Below are 15,590 nucleotides of genomic sequence, written 5' to 3' on the forward strand. Positions count from 1 at the left end.
CATGTAACATGTAGGCTTTAAGATCATGTGACCATACTGTCAGCATCCTTCACACAAGGTAACACACACTACACGACATCCAGAATGACCATATTATTATTATTACAGTCAAAGAACTGCTGTGTAATCCACATTTATAGACTATTAGCTTTAGGAAATGTTTATATTGTTGTTTGATCAGTTAACCACTTGTATTATGATTAATTCCAGGTTTGAAGGATGAAATCAACACTCGTATTACTCCTGTCTGTCATTATTAGTGCCATCAGGTTTATATGTTATTTCATTTAACTTTAACTCATTAAACTCAAACCTGCAAAAGTTGAGGCAGGTTTCTGCAGCCCTGCTGCATCTCATTCAGAAGAATTAGATGGTTGTGTTTTACTTGCAGGTCAGTTGGAACGTAGTCTTTGACAAACAATGTCACGTTTCAATCTGTACAAAGGACGCTACACTTTCAGTTTCATTCATGTCGTAGAGACGTATCCTGACACTGATCTCAGTCACTGCAGGTGTCCCTCAAAAAGCCTTTAGAAGCTTTCACGACTGGCCAAATAACCTTACACTGATGGTTTCGAATCCAAATTTATCCCTACGACCATAGCAAGACATGTATACACACATGTACATGCCCTAACAGAGGTTGATCTGCAATAAAGCTATACCACTATATCCCCATATAGACGATAGCTTCAAAGATCAAACTTTTATTACCTACCATGTTGAGACTTTTATTTTGAAGTTTAATCCAAATCATGGTGATTATGTTTGTGTGTTTCTGTAAGTCTGTGTGCTAAGCTAGACACATTGTATGAAACAGGAAAACAATTTTCTACTATTGAGGAAGCCATGATGTGTGTAGATTGCAATATGTGGCCGTGAGGACGAGTTAAACAGAATTTGTTGATAGGAGTTCTAGAGCTTCTCCCACTCTAGCTCTGAACATTCCGTGCAATACACACCCATTATAAAGTCTGAAACGGTCTAAAAATGACACAAAATGTAAACCGTGATTCTGTGTCATCAGTAATGGTTATCAAAATACAGATTTAACCCAAAAGAGTCTCAAGGCATTTAACCTTTCAACCATTTTTCTACGTTGAAGTATGACGCAACAGTAGAGCTCCAAAGTTGGTCGTTTTGAAGACGTCTCCCCATTCATTCACTATGGGAATTGTTGTCGCCATTTACGTCGTTACTCAAATCACTTAAAAAAGTCATAGCACACCATTCCTGATTGAGCTGCACACATTGATATATATTGTCTGAGTTTTCTCAAAGCTCCAGGACTAGTTATGCGCCGAAATTTTGATACAGAATATGATTGGCATAAAATGGTTGAAAAAGATCTGAATTGTTGATGAAAAGTTTAATAAATAGTGTGAATGCTGAGGCATTATTCAGATCTTTATGTTTTATTCTTACTTCTTCTGCCTTTCTACAGTTCTAACTACTGAGGAGTAGTTAGAGATGTGAGGACGTGAAGCAGGCATCCATTCCCATCCCTTACCAGCTTGTCTTTAAGAATGGGGGGTTGGATGGTGTTAAATTATGTCTTTTCAGCACCACGAATAATCTACAACCTACCTCCACCCCTTCTCCACTTCAACCATGGATGGCAGACCATCTCCAATCAAACAACCAATCACAAGTTCCCTCATCAAGACATTCCCATTCCTGAGCTCCATCATTCATCACCACTACCAGTGTCTAGATTCCGAAGATTCCTCTTATTAGAAGGACCTTAAACTTATGGATCTTGTTCATAGTGATTCACTTCCTACCGGGGTCTAAGCCTAAAAAAAATCTATTCTTTCTGTTCACAATAAACTTCATTATACTTTCATTCTCATACTTTCTTGTTTTTCTTATTAGTCTCTAATGATTGAAATGCACTTGAAAAATCAAAGAAAATAATCCTCATGTAACCACCTGACTAATCCAAGTAAGAATGGGCCTGGTTGAGGATGTAAATGACAACATCATCCACTCCAATATATTCTGAACTGTAGGGGGTCTAATGCATGTTCAACCTGTGGCCTCAGAAGGCGGAGCAGCGGCGACTCCAGGGCCTTCATGATGTGTGATGTGAGGGCCACCGGTCTGTAGTCATTTATCTCAGCACCGGAACAAGACATGATGTTTTCCACAGGACCGGGACCCTCCCTGTTTGTAGACTTAAGCTAAAGATCCTCTGGAGAGGCTCAGCCAGCTGGGCTGTACAGTCCTTTAACAGCCTCGGACACACACTATGTAGGCCTTTTGCTTTTCCAGGACGTAGCCTCTTGAAAAGGAAAATCCAGATTTTTTTATTATATCATACAGTATTCATTTGTATGTTATATGTGAATGAGAAGACAACCTCTCATGGTCTCATCCATTTAAGTAACCCAATTTAGTAACTCAAGTTTAGGTTTCCACCTATACATCCATCTGATCCAGAAAAAACTGATTTCATTATTGTTGAAGATAAGTGACAGTCTGTTATAAACTAGTTATATTGTCATAACAATCAGATTAATTGAGTAGTTCACAGAAAATTTAAATAAATGTTTGATTTTAGTAAAATTTTTATGATTTCTAACAACTTCCTGACATTGTATGGATTTAGAAAAAAATAAAAAAGAATCAAAATAATTATATTTAAAGATAAAAAAAAAAGTGAAATGGAAACAAATTATAGAAACATAAATTTATAGAAAATTGTCCCTTGAAAGAAAACCTCCTCCATACAAATATTCATCTTAAGACATTAGAACTCATTCTTAAACTCCGTCTTTGTAATATGTTCCATATGTTTAGGAGCAACACAATGTTAAATAAATAAAGAATCAAATTATGAAATAAGTAAGTATGAAAGTATGAATACATAAATTAAATTATTTGAAAAACCAAAAAATGTGAATTAATTAAAGAAAGTATTACAAATCTACTGATGACATTGGTCTCTTTTGTCTGCTCATAAGCCTGATAACAGTCAAATGGGGTTGGACTGCTGTATGTGGAAATTGGCTGGTACTTGCTAACACATTGAGCTATAAAACTTTGACATGGTTATGATGTGTCTGTCATGGTTTGCTATGGCAGACACTTTTTGTTAGTTTTGTTTTGGACTTTCTCACTTCCTGTTTTATTTTGTAATAAGGTTTCCTTGTGTGTCTCAGTATTTTGCTTCCTGTCTTGGTCTTGTTTGTGTGGTGATTGTCTGCCCCGCCCTAATGTGTTTCACCTGTGTGCAATCACCCTTGCCTCCTTTGTCTATATAGTCTTTGTGCTCCCCTTTGTCATTGTCGGTTTGTCTGTTGTCTCTCTGTTCTTCTCTGGATCTTGTGTTAAATAAACCTGTCTGCACCGTCCCCAATGTGTTGGCTGCATTTGGGTCCTACTTACCTCTAATCCTGACAGTGTCAGACCCCATGTTGGCCCCCACATGGCCAAAAAAGTAATATAACACTGCTTCAAGTAAAAGCAGTCAGTATTACTGTATTAGTAATAATATTACGTATCATTTTGGCGCTTGGATCTCTTAAGTGACAAATCACAGATCTGATTTCCAGGTGTGACATGCCTGATCTGGGTGTGTTATAGATATTCCTTCTGCATTAACACACACATATCCGAAAAAAACAAGAAAAAAATAAGAGATTTTTTGACCTGTGTAAAATGTTCATGATATAAGTACTTTATAGGCTTGTATTTCAGCACAGGTCATTATCATAATTAGTTCCACCTCTTTACACAGGAACGTTTTTGCCACTGTGTGTTAAATTCTGGAGAAAAACCTATGTGCTGCTAACAAAAGCATGACAGGCATAAATACTGATAACATCCAGGCCCTGATCTGAGGTAACTTGATGAGAGGTTACTGCAGGTGAAACATAAAAATATGGCTCAGTAATACAGCAACTTGTCTTTGGAATGGATATCTGTAGATATTATTATGACACTGCAGCAGTGCATAAATATTGTGAGGGACCATAACATGACATCATGATTCACTTGCCTATCTTAACCCATTATGTAGCCCAGATCTGACTCAAAGTAGCTCCAGTGTTAACAGATCCTAAAATAGTAACAGAATCCAGCAGGACTCAGTGCATTTGGAAGAGCATCATCTTGCTAAATGAAAGCTGGTTTACTCAAAATATATTATTGTGTCATTAAGGTCAAAGTGTCAGTGGAGGAGGACACAAGCACTTTGCTATCAATATGGGGACAGGTTCAGCACAACTCACAGTGTGTGTGTGTGTGTGTGTGTGTGTGTGTGTGTGTGTGAGAGAGAGACAGATGGACATCCAGCAGTAAATGCCCCCTTCCTTCACCACAACCTATGTATAAACAGTGTGTGAGAGCAAACATTGAGAAATACCAGTTTGAACTGGAAAGGCCTCCACAGACAACCCTGCAGCTTCAGTGGCTGAAAGGTTCCTTCTGGTCAAATACAAAAGAAACTTAACCCATTCACTCTCCAAAGCTCTCCTGGATCCAATTTATCCCTGATATTAAACTGCATTCTGGGAGTTCATGCTGTCCCCAAATGTTGTAAATGCTCACGAAGAGGTGGCTGATGAAACTACTATCCACTCCAACCACCTGTCAACAACTTCCGTGTGGTGTAAAAATAAAAGAACTCTCTCACATGGGAAAAACCTTGCTACTGAACATTATCCAAGGAACCAGGTATGGTTTTGGCAAAATGTATCTGGCAAAACAAAGTATGGAAATGTTATTTTAGGTATGTCAGTATGTACCTTGTCATTACAAAACTGCTATACCTTAGTCCCTTGTGGAAACTTTAAATTTGCAATGTGTAAGATCTGGCCAGAATTTTAGTTTAAAATGTTCAAAAAATGAACTAACATTATCAATAGTATGTGAAGGAGCCACGTGATGATGTAATGACCAACACCTCCATCTATTGTATTTCAGAGATATCTACTGAAATGAGCATGCTAACCAATTAACTGTTGTAATACCACTTTATGACACGAGATGCTGTGTGAGTCATTTAGTAGAATTTAGCCTGTTCCTGCGGCTGTTGTCCAGCTAGATGCGTCAGTAACTTTTCTTTACTTTTCTTTTACAAGGAAGACTGTTTGATCCAGAACCAGCAGGTTCAGGATCCACTGCCTAATACTCTATCTGTTTTAGCCTATTCATATCTATCCCTAATATTTATTATACACACACAACAGACCTAACATGTTTGATTAGAAAGAACTTGTATGATCTAAACCAGAGGTAGCCAACACGGTGCCCGTGGGCACCTGGTCGCCTGCAGGGACCACATTAGTCGCCCGCAGGGCGTGTTCTAACTAAGGATAGCACTAAGTCACTATGAAGCTAAATTTGTAAAAATTGTATTCAATTGTGTTGCTGTTCTTTTTGAATCAATAACTATGCATTGATGTAGATTTGAAAATGACAATATTGAATATAAAATTAAAAAAAAAAAATGTTTTATGTATATATGAACTTTGACCTTGTCTGGGCTCAAAGTCCAATATCGCGCGCAAGACAAACCACCATCTCACTCTTTGCTGAGACAAGCTAGTGGGCGTAGCTACAATGGGGAGCTAGATGCGGTTTTTACCCCCCCCCCAAAAAAAATAAAAACATGGCATAAAAAGCGGAAGAAAATGGGGCGACTGTGGCAACAGCAAAGCAGCACAACGTGGAGAGACACTTCAGTACGTATCACAAAAGCTTCCATGCTAACTACCCACCTGGCAGCGCACTATGGGCAGGAAAAGCCTGTGAGGTAAAGGGAGCTTTTGTCAGACAGCAGTCTTTTTTCACGAGGCCGGTGAAAAAGTCACAAAAAACAACTGAAGCTTCATTTAGAGCTGCAAATTTTTTGATAAAGAACAAGAAACCCTTTTGGATGGGGAGGTCTTGAAAGGAGCAATGATGTTGATTGCAAACACTGTTTTCAAAGACAAGAAGAATGATCCCGATGTCATCTCCACTCTCTCCGATGTCCAACTGGGGGCAAGTAAGTTGGTTAGAAGAGTGTCGGCTATGTCCGGGAATTTGACAGAGCAGGTGGTTTAGCATCCAGTGTGATGAGTCCGTGGACAGCAGTAGTACATCGCAGCCGATGATGTTTATCCGAATGGTGTATGATGATTTCTCCGCAAAAGAAAAACTTCTGACACTACTGCCCCTGAAGACAACAACGAGGGGAGTTGACATCCACAACGCAGTGAAGAGGTACTTCGTGGAGAAAAAGGTACCATTGGAAAAGCTGGTGTCGGTGACTACAGACGGTGCTCCCGCCATGATGGGCCGTCATGCATGCTTCATTGCGCAATGCAAAGGTGACACAGACTTCCCAAAATTTCTACATTACTGTTATACCCTCAAAAATGAATGGGCCGAAAACGCCCCTCTTCTTTTAATGAACATTTATTGACACTGGCCACGGTTCGAAATCAAGCACAACTTAGCCTCACTACTGCTTTACAGCTACAACACAGCTTCTCTGTGTGTTTCTCTCTCTTAAAGGGATAGTGCTCCCTTCCTAAAGGGTAAATACACCAACTTTCACCAACACCAACTGTCTTTCCAGTTAGGTTTTTGTGTCTCCTCCAGTGTCTGAAGCATACTTAACAGAGTTCTGTTAAAGCGCTCTGCTGGGTTGGACTGGGGATGATATGGCGTTGTGCTTGAGTGCAGTATCCCACTGTAATGTTGCAGTTTCCTAAACAGCTCATTTTCAAATTCTCTTCCCTGTTCGTGGTGGATTTTGGTCTTGCCAGACTTATTTGGTGTTGCATAAGCCTGTGTGAACTTTGTAAAGTGGTCTTCTTTCACTAGGATGTATTCCACATCACCCTTGCTTCTCTCCAGATGTAAATAATCAATAGAGATCATTTTCATTCAAAGGGGCTGATGTTGTTATGTTTTGCAGAGTTGTTCTTGTTTTTCTATTTGGTTTCTTCTTCAAGCATCGGCACACTTTTGTCACATAATGTTCGATTTCCTCGCTCATTTTGGGCCAAAAGAATCTCTCTCTGGCTAAAGATGTCATTCTGTGAGCTCCCAGATGGCCCATTTCCTCATGTAGTTGCTGATAAATCAGTGACTTGAACATTTCACGAACCACAAGTTTGGTTCGGGAGGTTGTTTTTCGCCGCAGAATTCCATCCTAATCAAGATGAAGATGAAGCTACTCCTTCAGCAGGTGTTTCACTGCTATTGGCTCTTTAAGCTTATCTTTGTATCTCAGGCACTGGTTCTGTTGTTTTAGCACGATGACTCTGCTTAGCACCTCATCTTCTCTTTGAGCTGCCTGAATCTCTTCGACTGTCATCGGTTGGACTGTAGTTTCACATACAGTGTTCAGCTCAGGTAGCACATCTTCATTGCATATGATGGCTGATATCCAGTCAGTATTACCTGTGCTCTGGCTCACAGTCCTTCTCCAACTGCTGCAATGTCCTTCGGTTTACACTCCTCTGTGCATTCTTTCATAATTTTGTCCATTTCTGCTGGTCGACTGGAGAGGAAGTCTGCATCTCGGTTGACATTTCCTGGTCTGTATTTCAGAGTGAAATGGAAATCTGCTAACTCCGACACCCAGCGATGTCCCACAGCATTTAGTTTTGCTGTCTTCATCATGTATGTCAGGGGATTATTATCGCTGTATAATGTGAAGTGAGGGGCATGAAAGAGATAATCCCGGAATCGTTCAGTCACAGCCCACTTGAAAGCTAGGAATTCCAACTTCCATGAGTGGAGCCAGTAGTTCTTCTCTTCCTCACTGTCATTACTCCTCCTTGACGCTGATATAAAATGGCCCCAAGACCTTCCTCAGATGCATCAACATTTAACACAAATGGCTTCTCAAGATCAGGATATGCCATTATTGGAGGGTCTGACAGTGTGTCATTTAACTTGTCTAACACCTGCTGATGTTGAGCTGTCCAATCTACTGCCTGAGATGGAGGCAGCTGGGGGGAGCGACATCCCCGACCCTTCTTTGTCTGTTTCTTTTCAGTTTTTGGGTGGGACAGCAACTCATAGAGAGGTCTGACAATCCTTGAGAAATCAGCGATGAATGATCTGATGGGTTCATCCGATATCCCTCCTCTGAAATGGCACGTCCCACGTAGCACACTTCTCTCTTAAGGAAGTCACATTTTTTTGGTCTAAGTTTGATTCCACAGCTCTTTTCGCTTTACAGGACTTTCCTCACATTCTCCACATGGAGGTCAAAGTCACTGTCCACAGTTCAAAATCAAGCACAACTTAGCCTCACCTAGAGTTGTGACGTTCGCGAACGAACCAAATCTTTTGACCGGCTTATTAACATGAACGATGGGAACCGAGTCGCGTTTGGTTGGGAGCCGTTCTTTTTTTTCTCTCTCCCTGAGTTCACACCTGTGGTTCACACAGATGCTCACACAAGCTCCTGCTTGCTCCTCCACTGAGTGAGACGGAGAGAACATGGGGAGGAGTGCTTATTTCATATGCAAATATTGCATGAGTTGTGCACACTCCCTTCACGTGAGTGCCTCATTAAAAAAAAAAAAAAGCGAGTGTCCCAGAGTCGGCAGCGCAGTCAACAGCAGCCTGAAGGAGGGGGAGGACCGTCCGTCGTCGTTCTGCAAAATGAGAGTGCCAGTAATTCTGCCTCCACATCAGTCAGACATCATACCAGTGCCACAGTCACTCAAGCCACAGCTACAGCAGCCTCTGTTACCACTGGGCCCACATTTCAGAATAATTCAAACTCAAATATTGGTGGAAATCTGAGTTTGAGATTATTCTGATCCAAATCTCAGCCCATCATTCTTCCCTGTGATTATTTACAGGATAAAATGAATTAACCCCAGGCTGGCTTCTTAAAAGTGAATAAATATAAAAATGAGCCAAATGAGCCAGTCTTTTGAATGGCTCTTTGAAATGAACGGATCCCAAAGATCCGGCTCCCTCCAAAGAGCCATAAATCCCATCTCTAGCCTCACTACTGCTTTACAGCTACAACACAGCTTCTCTGTGTGTCTCTCTCTTAAAGGGATAGTGCTCCCTTCCTAAAGTGTAAGTACACCAACTTTCTCACAGGTAAGTATTAACAAATGATGTTTGTAACCATGGTAATAAAAACAATACTGACTGAATTCAAGCAGTTATTTAAAAATATGTGTTTAACTGGACACACTGATATGAAATCAGAAATAAATAAAGAATATTATTTCAGTGCGCTACATTACCACTGCATCATTCACCTCATCATGCGATGACGCCTGTCGTGAAGATTATAAATAGCCTCCGCTCCAAAGCCAAACAACACAGGACATTCAAGGTGCTATTGGAGGAGCTGTCAGCTGAATATGGTGACCTGTTACTACACCGAGAAATCAAAGAGTTCATGCAATCCAAAGGGGAAGACGCTTCGCTGCTCGAGCACACTGAGTAGATACTTGACCATGCATTTTTAACGGACATAACTGGGAAACTGAACCATTTGAACTGTGAGCTGAAAGGCAAAACTAAGCCTGTCGCTGACATGATAAGCGCTGTAAATGCATTTAAAGCTAAGATGAACATTTTCTCTATGCATTTACAGAGAAAAGAAGTGCTGCACTTTGCCTCCGTGCAGTCAGTGCTGAATGACAATACTTCTGCATCTGGGGCTTTTGACAAAGCTGCAGAAAAGTACTCTCAAGTCATAAACAGACTTGGGCAAGAGTTTGAGAACAGGTTTTGTGACTTTGATCAGCTTAAGCCATGTGTGTAATTCATTTCAAATCCTTTCATGCAAGTGGACATGACATGCATTGCTGAAGCAACTAAGTGCAACATTCAACTTGGATGCTGGACAGGTCAAACGGGCAAATCCTAATGTTGCAAAATGACCTCCACCTCAAAGCCCCCCAAACTTTTGGTGCCTTGTGGACACAGAAAAGTACAAAGGTGTATGCACAGCAGCTGTGAAAGTTGCCTTTCTTTTTGGTTCAACCTATTTCTGTGAATCAGCCTTTTCTGACAAGAACAAACACAGAACACGTCTTACTGATGCACATCTACGAGATTCACTCAGAGTTGCAGTATCGAATACGCCAGATTACAGTACACTGGTGAACAGCATGCAATGCCAGGCTTTGAAAGCGATAACAGATGTTTTCAGTGAAACACCATGGCAACGTTAAACTCAAATATTGTACAAAAATGTGAAAAATAATTTGCTTAAAAAGTGTAACAGATGTGATGATTTGTTAAAAATGCTACAGATTTGGTGATTAGTACAAATGTGATATGATTCATTTAAAAATGTGAAAGAGTTGATGTTTTTTTTTTTAATCTTACATAACTGATAATTTTCTACATACATGGGACAGAGTTCATGATTTGTTCAAAAATGTTAGAAAGGTAGTGGTTAGTACAAATGTGACATGATTTGAAGATGTGATTAGATTAGTTAGATTTCCTAAAAAATGTTACAGAAGTGATCATTTGTACAGAAATATAACAGGTGTGACTTCTACTAAAATGCTACAAATGTGCTTATTCATACAAAACTGTCAAGAAAGATCTTTACAAAAATATCAGAGATGTGATAACTCTGACTTTCAAATGTTGAAACAGATTGAGATGAACAGAAATAAAGAATGTTGCATGTTTAAATATATCTGTGTTTCCTACCATGGTAAATCATTGGTAATAATTATTGTGAGGAATCATTAACATTTTACAAGTGATCAGACAGTCTTTTCACATATATGAATATTTATTATTATTATTATTATTAATAATAATAGTAATAGTTAAAGGTGAACCCTGCAACTTAAGTTATTCAGGAAGTTTGTATTAAAGAAGTAGCCTTTCGTTTTACTCAGTACCCTTGAAGTAGCTCTCAGTTTCAAAAAGGTTGGTGACCCCTGATCTAAACTAATTGTCCTATCACATGTTTGTTTGTATCAGGAACAGGCTTCCAGTCCAGTCATCCCCAGTGATGGACCAATGTGGATTTCTGCTCCAAACATAAATTACATGAGAGTGAATTATGGTGATTCATCTGTGAAACAAATTAAAATTTGGGTTACTGAATGAGGTTTTCCAAGCACAGGAAGTTTCAGTATCAGACAGCTAAACTGGCTGAGGGAAAGACTGCAGAAGAAGGAAAAAGAGACTGAAAATAAAAAAGGCAAGAGTAAATTCATAGAAGACTGAATAGCATTTCGTTTCTGGATGGAAGAAGAACAAAGGATGGACAGAAAAACACAGGCAGGGACAGATAAAACCTCATGTGTGTCTCAGTGTGTCAAGATGCAGAATTCGGACCTTGACTGTGCTTCATCACAAAGATGCATTATGAACCTGCAGCACCTGCCTTTTCTTCTGTGTCCGGCCTCATCAATCATCAACAACCACATTACAGTAACACTTTGGAGTATTATTCTTGCACAGAACAGATATTTTCTAAACTGTGATCTTCTGCACATCCTGCTCAGCAGCGTTTTATCAACATTTTTGTACATAGTTTTTTTCATAGTTTTATTTTTGTATGTGTATCTATGTATATTTATCTTTTTGAGTGTTGCAGCATTTTACCTTTTTATTGTTATTTCATGTTAATATGTTTATTGTATACTGCACCAAACACTAAGCCAAATATCTTGTAAGTAAAAACTTACTTGGCAATAAACCTTATTTTCTGATTCTGCCCGTCATCATCCCTTCCTCGTGCAGCTGTAGCCTGACACACGTGTCATGCAGTATCATCTTGCCTTCATATTTTTATAGGTAAATAAAAACATACTGTTTGTATTAAAATTACTCTTATTTTGAGTTGTGCTGAATTCAGTGCTTGATAGCACTGAATTCAAATTTAACTAACAACAATGAATGCACATATAAATTATAAATTATAAGGAACATGGGGAAAACAACAACATGTTTAACTGGACAGGGGCGAAGTGGGGAAATGCTGCCCCGTATGGAGGTGGAGCAAGTAGCACGATCTTACACATTATACTAGAGATAACTAGAGATAACACCAATTGAGGTAAGTGAGTGACAAGACATTACACAAATTAGGGCACAGTTTCATTCAGTCATGTGTGGTATATGTTACCCGACAACTAAAAACCTAGTTTCATGTTGGACTGAAATTTGCCTACTCTGCTTTTTTTTTTTTTTTTTGTATATATTTTTGGGGCTTTTTATGCCTTTATTGATAGCACAGGAGAAAGACACAGGAAATGGTGAGGTAGAGAGAGGGGGAATGACATGCAGTAAAGTTGTCCGATGCTGGATTCGGACCAGGGCCAACTGCAGCCTCTACATATGGGGCGCCTGCTCAACCCACTGCGCCACTCGATGCCCTGCCTACCTTGCATTTTTGTTATAGGACAGATGCTCAATGAGTGCAGCTTCAACACACATCACAAATTGTTAATGCTTACTGTCATGGCACTGATAACAATAAAACAATAATAACAATGGTAACAAATTTCAATAAAAGAAATTAGTTTGTGCAATTATTTCTTATATATTCATAGTGCAAATCTATAACAGCGGCTCATTATAAGATGTCTCAGCTTTTGGTTTACCAGTGAAGGTGACTGTAACTTTTACTAGTTCTCTCATAGTTAGAGATGTGAAGATGGAAATAACTAAATAAATGACAGCTTTGACAAATGACATTTGATATGATTAGATTATTATGCCTTTTGAAGGTTTACAGCCCGTTGTGATCTCTGTTGACTTATTGTGAGAGAATTCTTATGCAGTGCTGTGCTGCCACCTGCTGGATGACTGGAGATGCTGCACCTGTATCCATGGGGAGTCATTTGAAGTGGTACCATGTAGTCAATACTTGATTTTGCACCCAGATCAGCACTAATTTCTTTCTTTGTATTATTAGCCTACTATTGTTGTTCACCACCTTATGTTATGCCGAGGCGTTCACACTATTGTTCTTCAAATCTTTATATTTTATTATTCTTACTTCTTCCGCCTTTCCACATTCTCTTACTACTCCTTCATACTTCTCGAACAAAAACCATTCAACTTTCAAAACGTCCGATTGTTCTGTAGATTATCGGATGTATGCAACTTTTTTCTACTATTTATAATTTTCAAAATATTAAGCTTTTTCTAAAATATTTTTGCCATTCAAATGAATGGAGAGACTTAAAATCCTTGAAAGCTTCAGCCTCTTTGATCTTCAACTACTTCAGCATACTTTCTGCTAAAGACTTCATTCAAACTTTTGATATCTTGTACAGTTTTTGAATTATCCCAGTTTTAGTTTCATGCTTTTTTCTGATCACTTTTGAGTTTATAATGGGTGTGTATTGCACAGAATGTTCAGGGCTAGAGTGGATGACATCATTGCTAGAGTGAAAAAAAGCCAGACAGACGGACAGCATTGTCACCATTGCAAAATTACCTGATTAAAGACTCCTCTGATATCTATGGTGTTTATCAACCACTTTGCTGACATTTCTATTAAAATCTCGTAGACTGCTCCAACACTAAATACAGACAATGATTTACATAACTCTCAACTGTTTTCACTGGAAATATGTTTCAGTCCCGTTGTAATCAGGAAGCATTTGGTAGTTAATTCCAGTTTTTCATTCTAACTGACACAGAAGCAGACATAAATACAGACAAGCAGAGAGACACAGACATGTAAACAGGTAGACAGCACACACACACACACACACACACACACACACACACACACACACAGAAAGCTGTTTACAAGTTAGTACTCAGTACACAGTTCAGACTGGACAGAACAACAGTAAATACAGCAGCAGACATATTAACTTTAATCCATTCAACTGGTGTTATAGATCCTCCTTTTACTTTCCTTTTTGTTGTTAACTACTGCATACTTTGTGCTACATAAACCATTCAACTATCAAAACGTTCAGCTTCTTCATGAGATGTATCCTTTCTTTCCACTTTTTGATAATATTCATAATTTTTGAAATAATAAGCTTTTTCTGCAATATTTTTACATTGTTAGTAAATGGATATGATGTTCAAATCCTTCAAAACTTCAGCGTCTTCAAATTCAACTACTTAAGCATACTTTCAGCTACAGATTTTGTTCAAACTTTAAGCACTTCCAGCTATCAATGAGTGATTTATTAGCTCATTGATATTTGATTACGGATTTTACACACACACACACAGGGAGAAAGCTGTTAACAAGTTACTGCTCATAGAGATAGATTACAGTTCAGACTGGACAGTACAACAGTAAATACAGCAGCAGACACATTGAATTTACTTTGAGCTTTGATGCTACAGGAACGGTTCAACCATCATAGTTGCTCTCCCATAGACTGCAATACAAATTCAGAAGCTGATAGGTGTCAGGTCTCAGGTCTTAGCAGGTGCTACTAACGCAATATCTGGGCAGAAATGGAAAAAAGCTAATTCTTATTGGCTAATTGGACTCAATTGGACTCAACCAGGTAAAAAGAACTTACTGGAGGTTCTGTTGGGCAGCTATACCACAAAACACAGACACACACACACACACACGCACACGCACACGCGCGTGCGCCACACACACACACACACACATATATATATATATAATGACAGAAACACACAAACACCATCTCCACGATTTGGATTAACTGTCAAAATAAAAGTCTAAACATGGTAAGAGGGAATATTTGGCTCTGTTGTACAAAACCGTATGCAATTTCTACTGCCAAACACAGAAGCAAAGACACTTTCAAAGAGAGTCTCAAAAAGGTAAGAAGCAAGGTAGGTGATAAAAGTTTGATCTTAGAAGCTATCGTCTACATGGGGATTTAGTGGTATAGCTTTATTGCAGAACAATTTCTGTAAGGGCATGTACCTGTATGTACACATGTCTTGCTAAGGTCGCAGGGGCAAATTTGGGTTTGAAACCATCAGTGTGAGGTTATTTTGGTCAGACATGACAGCTTCAAAAGGCTTAGTGAGGGACACCTGCAGTGACTGAGATCAGTGTCAGGATAAGTCTCTACGACATGGATTAAACTGAAAGTAACGTCCTTTGTACAGATTGAAATGTGAGGAGTGAAATACACGCACCAAGCAGAAGGCACATTCAAAATTTCTCCAGGAATTTTTTCTAATTTGATTTATTATCACACATGTTCACATTTAATCTAAATGAAATTATTACTGTTCAAAATGACAGTGTACAGACAGCTGTCCCCGGTACATATCTGTATATTTAGGCTATGGAAAGATTTCCGATTGGCACAGTCTGACTCAGTCCAGATGGGCTGAGTCAGCACATGGGTACTGACCATTACACCTATAACAGTGGGGATGCCTAAATGAGAGGATTAAGTCAATACAAAGGCTTTACATTTAACTGTCACATACCTGAAATCATATAAAATTCCTCTTTTATCCTTTGTGTTTCAAGATGACCAGGGAAGGTGATAAAAAAATATTCAGATACTGCTGTAAAGCAAGGTATACCCTTCTTATTTTGACCTGAACTGTGCTGAAATTTGTTGTCACAAACAAACTGCTTGACCACTGCTTGAACTGAAGGATGGACACAAAACTTAGCTCAAATTTTTAATTTCTGGAACTGTTTAATGAACTAATTA

Source organism: Seriola lalandi, unplaced genomic scaffold (genome assembly GCF_002814215.2).
Source record: "Seriola lalandi dorsalis isolate HSWRI2012SDOR001 ecotype SW California unplaced genomic scaffold, Sedor1 jcf7180002054981, whole genome shotgun sequence".
In the NCBI taxonomy this organism is placed as follows: Eukaryota; Metazoa; Chordata; class Actinopteri; order Carangiformes; family Carangidae; genus Seriola; species Seriola lalandi.